Genomic DNA, 17,888 nt, shown 5'->3' on the forward strand with positions numbered 1-17,888 from the left:
TCTTTTGATGGGGAGAACAACAGTTCGCTCAGCAAATCGGGATACTCACTAAATATTTTTTAAGTGAGCCTCACTCGTACTCAGCCGGTGATGGGGTTGTTGAGGGGTAGAAAGTTCCATGTCTTTTGGCAGCTCCCTTCAACCCTTGGGACACAAAGCAGTTACGGTGCCGTGCCTTCATTAACTGAAGAATAGAACCCAGCCCTCAGGTTTCCTGGGTTTTGCCCGATTATGCTTGTCTGGCTTCACACAACAATGTCAGAGCAGGTCCCCCCCATCAGCTTGCCCCAGTTCTGTGTTCATTCCGAACACTTGCCAGAGACCAGCTTAATTTAATTTTGCTCTGACAATATGATGTTCGCACAAAAATTCTTGAATGTTTCACACTTGCCAATGTTTGAACATGGATTTCTTTCACACTCTCTGTTATATTTTCTTCTGGAGGCTCAGTTTGGCAAATTCTGCCATCTCCTTTAGGAGAAGTGCTATCCTTGCCAGTAAAAAAGTATTTTCAAGCCAAAATTCCTTCCTTCCACACACACATACATTTATAGTGTATACACCTCATGAAAAGCCCAATACAGGGTCTCTCTGTCCCCCATGCAGCACACAGAGAGGGAAGAAGATTGGTGGGCCTCCCTCCTCATGGGACATCAGCCTGGGGGGACACAGGACATGCACAGCCAGGCTCTCCAAGCCTAGGCAAATGCAGGGTGGGAGGAAGCACTGTAGAGCCCTTTACTTCAGGGATCTTGTCATTCCAACACACACACACACACACACACACACACACACACACACCCCACTCTGCCACGTGCCTGCCAGAGAGCAAGAAAGCTATTCCCAGCTGCAGGGGAGCCAAGAGAGGAGTTACCACAGCAGCCAGGATGGCCCCGAGGGAGAAGGAGCGGAAAGTGGCTCCTCTCTCAACCAGGAAAGGCATGTCCTTACCTCCCTCCCTGGCCTCAAGGGGCGCACCAATGCCTGCTGCAGGCAAAGGAGAAAATCCACATGTCAAATGAATTCTGGTGCAAGAACCAAAGAGGTGCTCCTGTCCTCAGAGCTATTCAGTGCAGGGTGCTGTAAGACAATCCACGCATTCGGTAGGCAGGAGACTCCACCGCAGAGAGGCGGCGCTGACTCACAGGGAAGAGTCCCGCACAGACAGCACAGGTGCAGCCCCCAGGGTATGGCCAGCCGGGGAGTCACCTGCAGTTTACTTCACGGTTTCAGATGCCACGTGGACATCAGAGTCAAAAGTCCCCTCCTCATTGCCTTCGAGGCAATTAGACAAAAAGACCTGTGAGTATAGTTCATAGCAACGTGCCCTGACAACTAAAAATGATAAATAGTAACAAAGGGAAGGAAGGCAGGAAATAAGGGACAGCGAGAGAGAGAGAGAGAGAGAGAGAGAGAGAGAGAGGAGGGAAAGAAAAGTAAAGAATGAAAGAAGGGGGGAGCAAATCGGTGAAGGACGTCAAGAGGTACAAACTCCCAGTTATAAAATAAAGAAGGCGTGGAGATGTAGCACGCAGCATGGTGACTACAGTTAATGACACCGTACTGGATGTTTGAAAGTTGCTAAGAGAGTAGATCTTAAAAGTTCTCATCACAAGGGAAAAAAAAAACCATAACTATGTGAGGTGATGGATGATAACTAGGCTTACGGTGGCAATCATTTCGCAATACTTACATATGTCAAATTATTGTGTTGTTCACTTGAAACTAACATAATGTTAAAAAAAAAAAAAGAACGAACAAAGCAAGCAAGCAAGCTAGCAATGTTTAACTCTTTGCCACATGCAGACTTGAGCGCTCTGGTGGAAGAATCATTCTCTCTTGTCAGGAATAAAGTTGGCCGTGTCCAGCGGTGGGAGGCAGAGGTCCTGGGCTGACCGCAGCCCACGCGGGAGTCATCCAAGAAGGAGACCACTTCTCCCTGTCGGTGCTGCGGAAAGATCCACGGCTCTTCCTCACATCCTTAGATCCCACCACCCTGCCCGTGGAAGTGGCCGTGGGACCGGCACAGGGTTTGGAGACAGAGGGCTGAGGTTTTGAGTCCTTGTTCTTTTCTTCCCAATTACTCAGTCAGGAGCAGTTCCTTAAACTCTCTGAATCCAGCGTCACACCGGTGGTGGTCCAAGGAAAGCAGAAAGTAAGAGCGGGAAAGTCAACTGGGATGAATAGTATCAATGCACCAGTCTGCCAGGCCGAACACACTGGCTCCCATTCTCTGATTATTATGCCTCTCTTTACCTTGACTCATCAGCATAAAACACAAGGGGCCCACTGCCGAGCACACCCCACATCTGCACCCCTCTGGGGTGCCCTGGGCACACCAACTAAACCAAGCTTGAAGAGTCATTTGCCAGAAGCTGAGGCACATTCCCCTGGAGCAGCTCTGATTGTCTGGAACAATCCTCGCTCATCTCAGCAAGGACTGGGAGGAGTCCAAATACCCCTGGTGAGCCGACACAATGTGGTGGGCAGAGCCCTGTTGCTTTCTTTTTTTTAATCAAAGGACCTTATTAAGCTTAGTTTTGGTTTTCTAAACAGCTTTATTGCTATATAATTGACATGTGATAAACTGTACACATTAAAGTATACAAAGAAGTTTTGACAAAGGTACATGTGAATAATCTCCATGTTTTGATCGCCAGAAGCTGTGACTATGTTAGCTGGCACAGCAGAAGAGACTTTGCAGATGCAATTAACTTAAGGATCCTGAGATGGAGAGAGAATCCCGGATGATCTACGTGAGCCCAATGTCATCCCAAGAGTCCTCATACAAGGAAGATGGGAAGATCTAAGGTAGGAGCAGACAAATGAAGCAGAGATTGGCAGAAGAGGAGGAAGATTGGTGGGCTCCCTCCTCACTGGGACATCAGCCTGGGGGACATAGGACATGTGCGGTCAGGCTTCTTGTGACTAGTAGAGTCTATTGGGTCTACCAGCCCAGGCAGATCCACGGTGGGAGGGAGCCAAGATACGAGGGCAGCCCCCAGAAACTGGAAAAGCACGAAAACCGAATCTTCTCTAGAGCCTCCAGAAGAAACAGGCCTGCCAACGCTTTGATTTGAGCCCCATGAGATTCATTTCATATTTCTGATCTCCAGAATGATAATAGGAAATATCTGTGATGTTTTGAGTCACTACACTTACAGTAATTTGTTATAGCAGCCATAGAAAACTCATACCGTATCTCTCTGTCCCCAGGCAACCATTTATCTGCTCTCAGTCAGTACAGAACCAGTTTTCCTTTTCTAAAATTTCATATACATGGAGGGGTGCCTGGGTGGCTCAGTTGGTTGAACGTCCAACTTCAGCTCAGGTCATGATCTCCTGGTCCATGAGTTTGGGCCCCATGTTGGGCTCTGTGCTGACAGCTCAGAGGCTGGAGCCTGCTTCGGATTCTGTGTCTCCCTCTCTCTCTGCCCCTCCCCACTCGTGCTCTGTCTCTCTCTCTCTCTCTGTCAAAAGTAAATCAACATTTAAAAAAATTTTTTTTTAATTTCATATACATGGAATCATATCGTATGTATTCTTGATTTTCTTTTCCCTTTGGCATAATTGTGTTAAGGTCCATCCATGTTTTTGCATGTATCAATTGTCTACTCCTTTTTTTTTTTATTTTTTAATGTTTATTCAGTTTTTGAGAGACAGAGAGAGTGTGAGAAGGGGAGGGGCAGAGAGGAAGAATCTGAAGCAGGCTCCAGGCTCTGAGCTGTCAGCACAGAGCCCAACACGGGGCTCGAACTCACGAACCATGAGATCATGACCTGAGTTGGCCCCTTAACCGACTGAGCCACCCAGGCACCCCTGTCTATTCCTTTGATTGCTGAAGAGTAATCCAATGTATAGATATACCACAATTTGTTCATCCATTAACCTGTGGATGGTTATTTGCATTGTTTCCTGTTTTCAGCGATTATAAGTAAAACTGCTACAAATATTCACATTCAGACTTTGGGTGGTGTTATGGGTTGAACTGTGTCCCCCAATAAAGGAGATGTCAAAGTCCTAATCCCCACTACCTCAGAATAACCTTATTTAAAAGGGATGCTGCAGATGTAATGAGTTCAAATGAGGTCACACTGGTGTTGGACCAATATGACTAGTGTCCTCATAGGCGGGTGGCCATGTGAAGACAGATACAGAGAGACACCATGTGACCATGAAGGCAGAGATTGCAGTGACACAGCTGGAAGCCCAGGAATGCCCAAGATTCCCAACAAATCCCCAGAAGCTAAGGTTTCGGAGACAGGGTTGCCCTGCTGACACTTTGATCTCAGCCTTTTAGCCTCCAGAAATATAAATCCAAATATATTTCCGTAGTTTTTAAGCCACCCAGTTTGCACTACTTTGTTAAGGCAGCCCTAGGAAACTAATATAGATGGACAGACATACACTCTCATTTCTCTTGAGTGAATACCTAAGAGTAGAAAACTGGATCACATGATAAGTCTCTGCTTCATTGCTCAAGAAACTGCCAAACTGTTTCCAACGTGGCTGCGTCTTTCTACATTTCTATCAGCAGGGTATGAGAACTTCAATTTGTCTACATCTTTGTCAACTCTCGGTGTGATCAGTCCTTACGATCTTAGCCATTCTAAAAGGAGTGTAGTGGTAGTTCACGGTGGCTTTATTTGCATTGCCCACATGACTGATGATGCCGATCATCTTCCTTAGTGAAGTGTCAAGATCATTTGCCCATTTTTTAATGGGGTTGTCAGGTTTTTTTACTATTGACTTTGAGATTTCTTCATATATTCTAGATACAAGTTCTTTATTAAATACAGATTTTCTAAATATTTTCTCACACTCCGTGGCTTGTCTTTTCTTTCTCTAGCCAGTGTCTTTCAAAGAGCTTCCAAATTGGGATGAAGCCCAAGGCAAGGCCTTTCTGAGTACTCTCCCCAGTGCCCTAGGTACCATGAGATTGTCCAGTCCGATGGGAACAGGCAATCCTCACAGCCCAGTGTGAGTGCTGGGTGCTGTTCCTCCTGAGCCTCTCATGTGCTTCTTGCCTTGGCTTTGTGTGGATCCCTACTTTGCTGAATACACCGTAGAGCCTCTGCAGATCTCCAGAGTCCCTCTTTGTGTAGATCTCTTCTCGAGTACTCTGTGCTGCGACCTCTAGCCCCATGAACTTGCTCTCCCTGGACACTCTGCTCTATCTCCTCACCTTAGGGAGTCCGCTGAGTTCCCCTTAAGTCACTCCTCCCTGAACCATGGTCTGGAAGCAAACATCAGGGGAGCAAGAGTGAGGAAGCTTGGTCATTAGACTGTTTGATCATCGGGGACTGCGTAGGATATTTCTACTGCAAGTTGAGATTATTGCCAACGGTCTTATCTCCTAGGGGAGGGACTCACCCCAGAGGGAAACTGGGGCTGGGGAGGCAAGATTAACTCGGGGCTCACGGAGCCATTTGCTGGCGATGCTCCACAGTTTCATGGAACTGAGGCCTGAAAATATAAGAGGAAACCGAGAGTCTATCAAAGAGATGTCTTCACCAGTCTCATGGAAGTTCCTCTCATAGACCGCATCTTCACCCAAACGTGATGCCCAGGTTCCCGGTAGGAAACCTCGTCCCCTTCTGAGGAGCTAGCAGGGCACATGAGCTAGAGGACCCTCATGGACTCTGGGTTCCTGGCTCCACAGCCTTCCAATAGGGGCAACTCTGCCATTTTCCCCCTGGGTACATGCCCCAATCTGGAAGCAGGAACTGGCCCAACTGGTTATTAGTCATTCCTCCAACAAGCACTTATGGAGTGTCTTCCACATTCCAGGTACTGGGCTAGGATTCCGGAGACAGAGAAATGAATAAGGTGCCATTATCACCTGGTTGGGGAGAGAGATGCATATAACAAACAGAAGACAGGTGGCAAATGCATTCCAGAGAGAGACTCAGGTGAAGGCAGCTGAACGCTACATCTTAATAACATAAAAAGAAAGTGAAATAGTTAATATTTATTACAACTCCAAGGCCACCCAATGGTTAGAAAGTTCTTCTGCTTCTCAATGACCTCTAACCACCTACCAGTGCTAGATCTATCTGCTGGAGATTTCCAGAGTAAGTCTGCTCACTTTTCCATGTAGCACATCTTCCTTATTTGAATTTAGCTTCTCAAGTCAGCTCTTCTACAAGGAAAATAGCCACAGTTCCCACAAGCGGTAGTGGGACTGGTTGGCCTTTGGCCTTTGGGGGTTAGATGGAACTGAACTGGACTCCAGTCATTTGTTAGCTCTGTGACCTTGAGCAAGTGATTTAGCTTCTCTGTTTCTGTGTTTTCATGTGTAAAACAGACCTGCATCATAATAGTATTATGAGGAAAGAAGGAGATCGTGTACGTTAAATCTTTAACACTGAGTACAGCATCAGTAAATTCTCAAGAAAAGGCAGCACCACCAGGGTGAAAAATCTTAATGTGATAAAGTTTGAAACTTCTAGGAGCATTTAAAACAAGTCTGCAGGATAAGAAGATAGGTTCTCTGATTGTCCCTTTACTTAGTCTCTAGAGCATTTATGCAGCCAACTTGTGTTCCTATGGCAATTGGTACATGGCAGTCACATGAGGACCAGGACCCCTCTTCCCTCTCCTATGGCGCCCAGGATGATGCTGTGAACACAGGAATCTTATCGGAGTTACTGAGTGAGGAGTAAACATTCTGAGCAGGCCAAGTTTCCTGGCAGGCTTTCCCCAGCTTTCTTTCTTGAATTTGCTGGGAGCGTGAGGAAGGGCATTTATTTTCCATGAAGCTTGTTTTTCTTCTCTGTTCCGTGGAAGCCCTGGTCTAAGCTAGTTTCTCAGCATTTGGAAAAGGCAGCATGTGAAGACTGAGGACACAGGTGCCATTCCTGCCTTTTGTCTCTCTCCGAGGTGCCCTATTTGGGCAGGAGAACACAGCTCTCCCGCAGCTCATTCTATAGCAGTTTAAAAAAATGTGAACGTGAACTCACCTCCAATTCTTAAAAAATATTAGAGAGATACATGCTTATATTTGTGTATGTGTGCATGCGTGCTAACGTAGCACAAACACTATAAATATACACAACCAATTGAAAGAAGATGAGATTAAAAATAAAGACAAATAGGAGTTTGAACGCTTTCTGCCCACACTGCAACATCTGCACATCACACTGGTGATTTCTGCTCTGCACCATCTTAGAAGAGACAGAAAGAGAGAAGAGGCTGCCAGCAGCTACGACACTGCGTGGCAGGCACTGAGCTCGACTCAGAACTTGACAGGAACTCTCTCTCTCTCCATTCTGCTTGTTCACTACAAATCTCTCCCCAAACATTCAAAAACAAGTTGAAGTTTTCTCTACTTGTGGCACAGAGAGGGGAAAAGGTCTTTCTGCTCTACCTTTCTAAGTTCTCGCCTGGGACCCCGGTAACAGAAGACAGGTTAACAAGAGAAAAGCATACCTATCTGTTTCATGTCAGTTTTACATCGACAGAGGAGCCTTCACGAGGAAACGAAGTCCTGAAGAAAGCGTTCAACTTGAGAGTTTTCCTGCTAGGCTTGTGGAAGACCGGAGAATCATGGAAAGACAAGGTAGACCAAAGCCTGTGAGCCGAGGGTAGTAAACTGAGCAAGACCTGTTCACTCAAATTCCTCTCTGTTCCTTCGTTGTCTTCTTTAGCAGTGAGGATGACCCTTTCCTCAGGTACAGGGTGGGCACCTCTCACATGAGGGTTTTATGACCTGCTTCAGGGGTAGGTTCTTCCTGTACATGCCATTTCTCACAGTCCTTCAACCCGAAATAGTCAGTATGTCAAGATGCCTTACTTTGGAGGAATGCATCCAGAACCGCATCAGAAGCAAAAGGCTGTCCGGCCAAAGTTCAAGATACTTCTCTGAAGTGGTCCCAGAACCCCATTTCTCAGCCAGTTCCCATCAAAGTGCTGCCTGGTATTTTTGTTAACATGATGCTAACTCCTGTAAAGACTTTGAGGGTAAGGCATCCCAGAATGGTGAGTCAGTGTCTTTGCAAAATGTCTCTGTGTACCCGGGCACGAAAGCTTCAGAAGCTAGCTCATTGGTTCACCTGACACGGGGAGAAGAACACCGCCCAGCCTTTTCTTTCCCCTCCAAGAAACGCTTCTCGTTTTCCAGCCCACACCGCTTTGTATCAGCGCAGACCTCGCCTGGGAAAGGTGTGTGCATGGGAGAGCTCATTTCACTGGCCAGGCAGATGCCGCCTGCCTTCCTCCCCCTCTACCACCCCCGCTGCCAACACACACAAATGCATGCACACTCACACACTCATGCCTCCAGGCACGCACACTCCCATATGCACAGATTCAAATATAGGTGCACAACACATGCCCTCACATACATGTACATACATACGCGCCCCCCCCCCCCCAACAAACACACATCCTGGGCCTGAGGTTCTCTTCCCCAGCTGCCTGCGCCTTAAGGAGAAGTGAGGAGGAGAAAGACTCCAGGGTTTCATATTTCTGGTAGATGGAGCCCAACTTGGGAACGGGAGCAAAAGCCAGAGTGGCTGGTGTTCTGGCCGGCCTCCCTCTGAGAACACCCACAGTTCTGAAAGCCTAGTCAATAGCCCATTGTTTGCTGCGAAATTAAGAAGATAAGAGAGTAGAGGAACTTAGTCTAAAATGCTAAGAGGCAGGCAGCTACTATCTTAGATCTTTAGCAGCCAGGCTCCTGCCAAAGTGTTTGCCATTAAAAGCCAGATTGCATCTGCGATCTGAAATTCACATTCCAGAGCCACTCTCCCCCACCACTTTCTCCCACACCTCTACCCTGCCAGCCCTCCCTGCCAGCATCCTTCTCCTCTCTCCCCTCCTCTTTCTTCCTCTCTCCCCTTGTGGTGCTCCCAACTGCCCCACCCTAGGCGACCCGTCCTGTTGCCGGGCCCTTGGGGGTCCTGAATGGGCCGGGCCCTGATCCTTTCTGTGAACTGAGTTCTAACAGTAGGTGAACATGCTACTCGTCTGAAACCCAAGGAAAGCAGAGGACCTTGGGCAGGTTGATCTATCTCACTGAGCCTCACACCTGTAAAGCAGAAAGCTCCATTTTCATACACTTATAAAGAAAATTTTAAGCACTAGGTTAGATATTGTCAAGGTTCCTTTCCAACTTTAAGGAGCTATTTCATATCTTTCTGAAACCCAGGAAAGGTTTTCAGAATCCCATTCTGAATCAAAGCCTAGCCTTGACTTCATAATGAGGATTTTGAATTCATTTTCCAAACGGAACCAAATGAGTAGTCTGACCCCTGGCATAAATCCTTCCCACCTTGGGTGTAAGGAGAGGTAGTCACGGAGCCATATGTAACTCATGAAAATTCCCACCAATTCAGTAACCTATAGCACCAATAGCACAAAGCCTAATTTGGCTTCTCTGAAGAGAAAACTTACACTTTACCAAAAAAGGTATTTGGAAGTCTTTGTGATATAGACTGATTCTCCCAAGTCAATTTGGAATGAGGCCAAAAGTCTTTGGTCTAAGATTTAGAAGGCAAATAAAATTGCGAGCATTAAGGAGAAAACTGAATGTGTCGAAGGATTCCCTTGATTTCTCTCACAAGACCCAAGATGGCGGAAGAGGAGAGGGAAGGCCAGGTGGCCTGAATCCACCTTATGAGGCTCACGGAGGTCACGGTGCTCTCTGCTCAATTCTTCCATTGCTACGCTGAAAAACCAGAGGGAAACAGTCATGCCAGGACCCGGGGGCAAGGTGTTCCAGAAAGAGGTAACAGAAAAAGCAAACATCCTGAGCCAGGAAAGAGCCAGGTGCTAGAGGGGCGGAAAGGCCAGAGTGGCCCAAGCATAGTGAATGGAAGGAAGACAGAAGGGGATTGAGATGAAGGAGGCCAGCAAGGCCCAGGTCGTGTGGGGCTCCGGGCCTCAAGGGAAACATTGGGGGTGTGGGTGCGTGCGTGTCTTCTGTGACAGGGACTGACACGATCTGACGTGTTTTAAAGCTCTCACTCGGAGACAAGGGTGACCAGTTAGGAACCCACAAAATAAAGTAGGCAGGAGGTAAAGATGCCTTGGGTTGGGGCAGTGTTAAAACATCAACGGAAACAAACTACAAACATCAAGAGTGTGTTGAAGCAAAATGAATTTGAATCAGGCAGGGCCAAATGCGAGGCGGTTGGAACGCTCCAGTGACAGAAGCTGGGCAGAGACTTTTATGGAGAAAAGGCAGAAGCAAAGCAAGGAAATTATTGACCTGCTATAGCTCCAAGCATCGGTGGTGGTTTGTGAGTGGTTGTCCTTGGGGTTTTGATTTTGTAACCTTGAGGTCTTTTCGGGCTTGGATTTTGGTCTGCTGACGGGAGGTTGCCAGGGCATTAGAGCCACCTCAGTCCGATGGCCTCCTTGTTTAATGAATTTAACGGTAGTTACAGAGTGAGCAGCGCCTAAAGGTCCTAGTTGGGCGATACCATGAGGGTAGTTAATAATACTGTATTGTCTATCTGAAAGTTGCTAAGGGAATAGATCTTAAAAGTTCTCGCCATAAAAAATCAAGAATTTTGTACCTATGTGAGGTGATGGACATTAGCTAAACTTACTACGGTGATCATTTTACAATACATGCCTATGTCCAATCATTATGTTGTACGCTTTAAACTAATTTAAACCTATGTTAGATGTCAGTTGTACCTCAATAAAACTTGGAAAGACGTAATTAAGGAAAATAATAATGAAAAAGAGAAGGCAGATCCAGTAAAACTTGTTAAAATGATCGGATATGGGGGAGCCATTTGAGACCAGGACCTGGGTGGAGGAGGGAAAACGAACTCAAAGTGGGGAGACAAGGGACTGAGTCAAGGTCAAGATGCCCGGGTGTGCGATGCCTGTTACCCATCCAGGTGGAAGATCAGCAAGCGGGTCTGGGGCTCAGGGCAGGGGCCTGGCTGGAGCGTGGCGATGAAGTACTATCAACCAGAGACAGGGAGGGAGGAGCGAAAACAGAGTCCGCAGAACCAAAGAAATGTTTTATGTTTTTTAGAAACTCTCTTTTTTAGATTACTTATTTTTTGAGAGAGACAGAGAGAGTGCAGGCAGGGGAGGGAACAGAGAGAAAGGGAGAATCCCAAGTGCCCTGCCCTGTCAGCTCAGAGTCCGGCTCGGGGCTCGAACTCACAGACTGTGAGGTCCTGATCTGAGCAGAAAGGAGGCTCCACTGACTGAGCCACCCAGGTGCCCCCAAAAGAAATGTTTTAGAATGAAGAGTGGCTGGAGAGATTTCCTGTAGGACTGAAGTGCGATCAGAGAGGGATTTTTATGGAACTCAGTTTTAAGTCTTAGTAGGTTCGAATAGATATTTTCATTTCTTGTTTGAGTCCCTGCTAAAATGGAAATGTGGCAAGGTATCTTTTGTTCTTATTAACAACTCCTAGAGTTTCTGGAAGTACGGCCCTCATATCACAGAAAAGAATCACAGAGAACACTTTATTAACCATGCAGATTCCTGGGCCCTACCTTAGGCCAACTGAATTAGAGTCTTAGGATTTGGGGCCCAAGAACATGCATTTTAAACAAGCTTTCCAGTGCTCTTTTTTTTTTTTCCCCTGAGATTTTATTTTTATCTCCACGCCCAACATGGGGCTTGAACTCATAACCCCAAGATCAAGAGTCGCATGTTCCACTGACTGAGCCAGCCAGGCGCCCCCCCCAAGAGCTCATTTTTAATATTAAAGAAATAAATGCCTTGGGGCGCCTGGGTGGCTCAGTCGGTTAAGCGTCCGACTTCGGCTCAGGTCACGATCTCGCGGTCCGTGAGTTCGAGCCCCGCGTCGGGCTCTGTGCTGACTGCTCAGAGCCTGGAGCCTGTTTCAGATTCTGTCTCCCTCTCTCTCTGACTCTCCCCCGTTCATGCTCTGTCTCTCTCTGTCTCAAAAATAAATAAATGTTAAAAAAAAAAATTTTTTTTTTAAATAAAAAAAGAAATAAATGCCTCGCCCCCGCCAAACTGGTGTAGGGAGGAGGGGGAACAGGAGAAGGGTTTAAAACCCAAAGAAGAAATAGGAGAACATGGGAGACACACAGCACCCACTCCATCATTTTGCCACCAGCCAGTGGGCATTTGTTGAGTACCTGCCATGTGCCAGATGCTGTGCTGACCACTACTTGAGCTTTATTCCTTTTAACCCTGTATCACTCAGTGAGGGACACTCTGCTACTGGTCCCATTTCACCTTTGAAGCACCAGCCTCAAAAAGGAATTCGATAATTTATCCAGCAAGATCCAGCTGCAGAGTGACAGGGGCCATATTGGAACCCAGGTCTTCCAGCTCCAGAGTACTTAACAATACTCCATGCTGCCAACCCAATGACACCGCTTACTTACCCCAAATTGGCAACGTGGGTTTAAGTTTTCAGTTTTGGTGGAGGACGTAGGGCCAGCTGACTGCAGCACCAGGTGCCCACTGACGACCGGCAGGGGTCTGGCCGATCTGTACCCTCACTCAGGGGTACAACAGGTGAACGGGGTGGTGTTTCTGAATCACCAGGCTGGAAGTGGTAAGGCCCAGTGGTTTTCAATGGTCCCAAAGAGAAGGGGAAAGCAGTGACTCCATCAAAGACTCCTTGGCCATCATCCTGGAGACACCTAGGCCAGTGGCCCCCAAGCTCCTGGGAAATCTACAGGTGAATGGTTAAACTCACACACCGTGAAAGACTAGTACTACTGCTCAAGGAATAGCTTGACCAGTGATAAGCCAGAAGAGGCTGAGAGGGAGAGAGGGAGAGAGGGAGAGAGGGGGAAAGGAGAACCTGGGTGCCCCAATCTCCCACAAGTGTCATCTCCCCGGCCACCTCCTCCCATTAGATATTAAATTCAACAGTGACTTAAACAATAAATGTGAGACTTCGTCTTCAAAAATTCCCAGGTCCAGTATCTAGAAGGCTTACATCCGACAAGAGACCTCACACTGGATAAAAATAGCAGCTGATATTTAATGAACGCTTAATCACATTAACGATATTTAATGTGTATCAGGCACTATTCTAAGTGCTTTCTACATATAATGACAGCAACCCTGTAAGGTAAGTTCTATTATCATCCCTAGTTTTCAGATGAGGAAACTGAGACACAGAAAGCTTAAGTGAATCGCCCAAGGCAACTCGGGTAGCAAAGGGCAGAGCACAGACACGAGCCAAGAGTTGTTAGGGACTTCCTGAAGACCTGTGTTGTGAAGGAGCTGAAGCTGTACCTTAGCTCAGAAAAGAATGCTTTGATCAGTCAGAAGAAAATCCCCAGGGACTGGATCTCCACTGTTTGTGAAAATGCCACAACCGAGCTGGGACATATAGCAATCAGATGGGGTGGCTCAATGTGCAAGCCCAGGACAGCCCCCAAGCCAAATCTCGGTAGGCACAGAACCTTCCAGAAACAGCCCCAGATGTTAGACAGGTGTGCAAAGATGAGTAAATAATTGTGGCTCACTCAATAAGCTCCTCAGTGGGGATCATAATGCCAGCACCAGGTCTTGGGGAACCTCGAACGCAGAAACTTACCTTCTGAGACACTCTCCCCCCTTCCCAGACTCTTTCTGCCTTTTGTGGCAACCTCCGTTAACACCCACATCCAACGTATTCCTTTTCTCCCCCCGTCCTCAGCCAAAGTGAGACACCCCTCCCAGGCACCTTCACAGAAAGGAAGGCAACTCTGTGGAATTCAGGTACCAGCCAAACTTGGGTAGAGCTGCCGTTTCTTGAACATTTGCTTTGTGTGCTCAGCTCTGTACAAATATTATTTCATTCAGTGCCCCCAATATTGTCAATTCCAGGCTTCGCCCCACTTGACCACCAGTAGCTTTGGTACAGCTCCCTTTAAACTTTCTCTTCAGCTGGCTCCCCCAGTCCCACTGACTTTGTCCTCCCTCCCACCCAACTCGCTGCTGCTGCGACAGTTCCTCCTCCTCTTTGACCCCCTCCCCCCCCATGGTGGAGGGACCCAGGGCACAGGCCTGGTTCCTTCTATATCTACACCAGCCCGGATGTGATGTCATCTGGCCCCAAGGTTTTATTTTCCACGTCTGTTGTCTCCTTCCCAGCTTCACCACTTGAGTCCCAGTCTCTTTATTTCCAATTTCCAACCTAACATCTCCACTTATATACCATACAGGCGTGCCGTCTGACTGAAACAGAACCCCTGACCCCATCTGCTTCTCCCCCGCCTCAGTAGACAGCAGCTCCATTTTTGCAGTAGCTCAGCCAACAGAAAAAGAAAACCTGGAGTCATCTTTGACTTCTTTCTTTTTCATCCCACACCCAACACGTCAGAAATCAGGTCGACTCCATCTTTAAAACACATCCCGAATCCGCCAGGCCCTACCAGCGTCCTACCATTCCACCGCGGAATTCCACTCAGACTCCATCTCTCCTAACCACTCCTCCTGCTGCCACTTCTGACGTCTCGGTCTATCTTCAACCCAGAAGCCTGAGTAATCCTTTTAAAGTATAAGTCGGATTTATCACTGCTCTGTTCAAAACCCCATAATGCTTTCTGGGCTGACTCCTGATAGATCCAAAGTCCTTACAATAGTCTGGAGTATCTGGGGTAGAGATATTTCTTTCTGGCTCCCAGAAAGGTCTCTGTCCCCAAATCCTACCCCTCTCCCTGCTCATCCCCCTCGGGCTTATTTTCTACTATGTTAGAGTCTTTGCACTGTCCCCTTTTTCAGTGCATTTGGGTGTCAAGGGCCAGTCCTCGGTAGACTTTCCTTGGACACACTATCTAAAATAGCAGCTGTGGCGAACACACACACACACACACACACACACACACACCCCGCCATCACTCTCTTCCGTCACTCCACCTGGCTTTTCTTCATATTGCTTATCTCACCTGACATCGTATGAATTTATCTGATTGTTGTCCTTGTTTATTTTCTATCTCAGCCCATTATAAGTTCCATGTAAGCAGAGATGTTGTATCCACAACATCCAGGATAGAGAAGTTTTCAACAAATAATTATTGAATGAATGAATGAATGAATGAATGAACATACTGTACAGATGAGGTAACTGAGGGTCAGAGCTTACATAATTTTCCTAAGTTCTTGCAGTAGGTAAGTGGAAGAGTTGGTATTCTAGCCCAGGTCTGGCTAACTTGGCCTCTCAGAAATCATGACACATAGGGAAACCCTGATAAATCAAGCCCTGACCCATTAAATACAAATGCTTGCAGATATCAAATAGCGCATTCAAGATCCAAAATAGTTACTTCCTGAGAGACTTCACCAAAGACACTACCTTAATGGACTGCATAGACGAGTGTTTCCTACTCGCCGCTTCTTTGACTCTTCAACATCAAAAAGTATGTCCTCACGTGGTCCCTCTCTGAAATGCCTGGAATTAACCAAAGCAGGCACAGCCCCTGCCCTTTGGAGGCTGAAATCTAGAACAAACACTGATGCACACAGGGCTGGTCTCATGAGCTGGCAACCACATGGTCTGATTTTAGAGGCTAGGAGAGCTTAGTCCAAAAATATCTTCCCCTCCCAAATGCCACAGTGCCTGAAATTCCACTATTAGAGAGATTTCTGGGGCTTTAAGCACCATCTCTGATTCTGAGTCACTTTGTTTTAGGTGTACATTTTTTTAAGACAGTACATGGTTGTATTTAGGGTTTGTTTTTTTTTTTTACCCATTCTATGAGTTTATTTCTTTTAATAAATGAGTTGATCTCATTTACATTTATTATTATAATACATTTGTCACAATGCTATCATCTTAAATATCTTTTCACTTTTATTTTCTTAGTTTGCTTTTACTCTACAGTCTGAATTGTAGTTCCAGGAGTGATTAATTTTTCCATTTTAAAAAAGATGCTTAAATTTCTATTTTTCAATGTGCTTCAAAAGTTAAATAGTATCTATTATCTCCCAATGAAGAAAGATGAGAAAATTAATGATCTTATCTTTCCTCCCATATCTTTTTCCACTTCCCCTACACCTACCTGCCCAATAAGCACGATATTCTCTTATTATGTTATTGAATTTTCCCTTCTTAAGGCTATATTATTATTATTATTATTATTTTGCATTTGGTAGTTGCTGGGTTTTTGTCTCTTTATGGACTTCTTTCAATGCAATAAATATCTAGAAGACGCCACAGTCACGAGACGCCAGTATCTCTAGATGACTTAAATATTCAAATTAGTTTTATTTACGTAGTAGGGGCTTCAAGGCTGTATGACAAGGAAGAGGGTGGGGAAAACACAAAAAGGGAAACTGGATGGAGGCTGGGGAAATACACAGAAGGCAAAGTTTGTCTACTTCTCTGTTTGCCTCTTGTCGAGCATATAAAAAAAAAAAATAGTGGAGACTAAATAAACCTTTTCCAGAAGGCACTGAGAAGGCTGATGGTCTTGGGTATACAAGAGGACAGAGACGGGACGGCTGAGCACACCATCAAAGGCTGGCACTGTGGGGGTTGGCGAGGGAGGAGGGGCAGGGGTGCTGAACTTTCCAGGGAGTCCTCCAAATGTGCTCCTTGACATCACAGGCTTCAAGAACTCTCTCAGCTACAAACCGTACCCCACATCGCGTCATGTCCTGTCCTCACTCTGTCCCTGGCCGTGCCTGCCTCTCCTTGAAGAGCGGGGCCCTGCACACAAAAGAATTGCCTCATGCTCGTCCAGGCTCGATTCTTTCTGCAACTGCCCTGGGTTTCTTTATCTCAACCCCTTGTGAGAACACAGGAAACCCTGCTTCCCCAATCCTGAAATATCTGCCTCAGGAAGGAAGGTATATCGTCTTTCCAGGGCCTCTGTTTTGCTTGTGAACCAGTTCGATAGCCTGCTTTGTAAATGCGCTGCAAAAGCAAACCAATTCAGATCTTCCTTGGAAATGGCATGTTCAAAAGATAATGCCCAAATCCATTCAAACAATGGGGAAAATGTTAGGTCATAAAACCAGGTACAAACTTTGTACAAACTGGACTAAACACAGTACCGGAGAGGTCTTTTGTTCTTGTTTTGCTTAGTTTGGTTTGTTAATTTGGGAGAGAGGGGGCAGCTACCAAGAATTGTTCAGGAGAAAAATCATTCATTTTTTCTTCAACATTCTTTTTTGTTTTTAATGTTTATTTATTTATTTTGTGACAGAGAGGGAGAGAGAGAGTAGGTGGAAGGGGTAGAGAGAGAGAGAGTTAGCGAGAGAATCTCAAGCAGGGTCCGTGCTGTCAGTGCAGGGCCCAACACGGGGCTTGAATCCACAAACCGTGAGGCCATGACCTGAGTCGAAATCAAGAATCAGACGCTTAACTGACTGAGCCACCCAGGCGCCCCACTCTTCTTCAACATTCTTACAGAACTTAGGAAATAGTCTGTTAATGTCACCTTTTTTTTTTTTTTTTAAGTTTATTTATTTATTTTTGACAGAGAGAGAACTCAGGGGAAGAGCAGAGAGAGAGGGAGACAGAATCCCAAGCAGGCCCTGCGCTGTCAGCACAGAGCCCGATGTGGGGCTGGAACTCACGGAACTAGGAGATCATGACCTGAGCCGAAATGAAGAGTGGGACGCTTAACCAACTGAGCAACCCAGGCGCCTTTCTGTTAATTCACCTTTAATCAAGTCCAGATGAAATTCATTCCTTACGCTTTATAAAAACATGCAAACCTTCAGCTAGTTCAATATTTTACAATCAATTTTTATAAATAAATAGGCTAAGTAAAGACTCCTTCAAAGGAGAATATAACTAAATTAGAGAGCTACCATGCCCCCTGTGAAAAGATTTCAATTAAAAATATTTGCTAGAGACGCAGGGCGGGGTGGACCTGTGGGAGTCGCCTCGCGGTCCCGGAATTCTGTATTTCTAGAAGCAGAAACAGCATTTGTATTTGACAATGATTTCTGGACCATCACCCATGATTTCCAAGCTGGACCCCACTAT

The sequence above is a fragment of the Panthera uncia genome (assembly GCF_023721935.1).
Source record: "Panthera uncia isolate 11264 chromosome A1 unlocalized genomic scaffold, Puncia_PCG_1.0 HiC_scaffold_16, whole genome shotgun sequence".
NCBI classification, from domain to species: domain Eukaryota; kingdom Metazoa; phylum Chordata; class Mammalia; order Carnivora; family Felidae; genus Panthera; species Panthera uncia.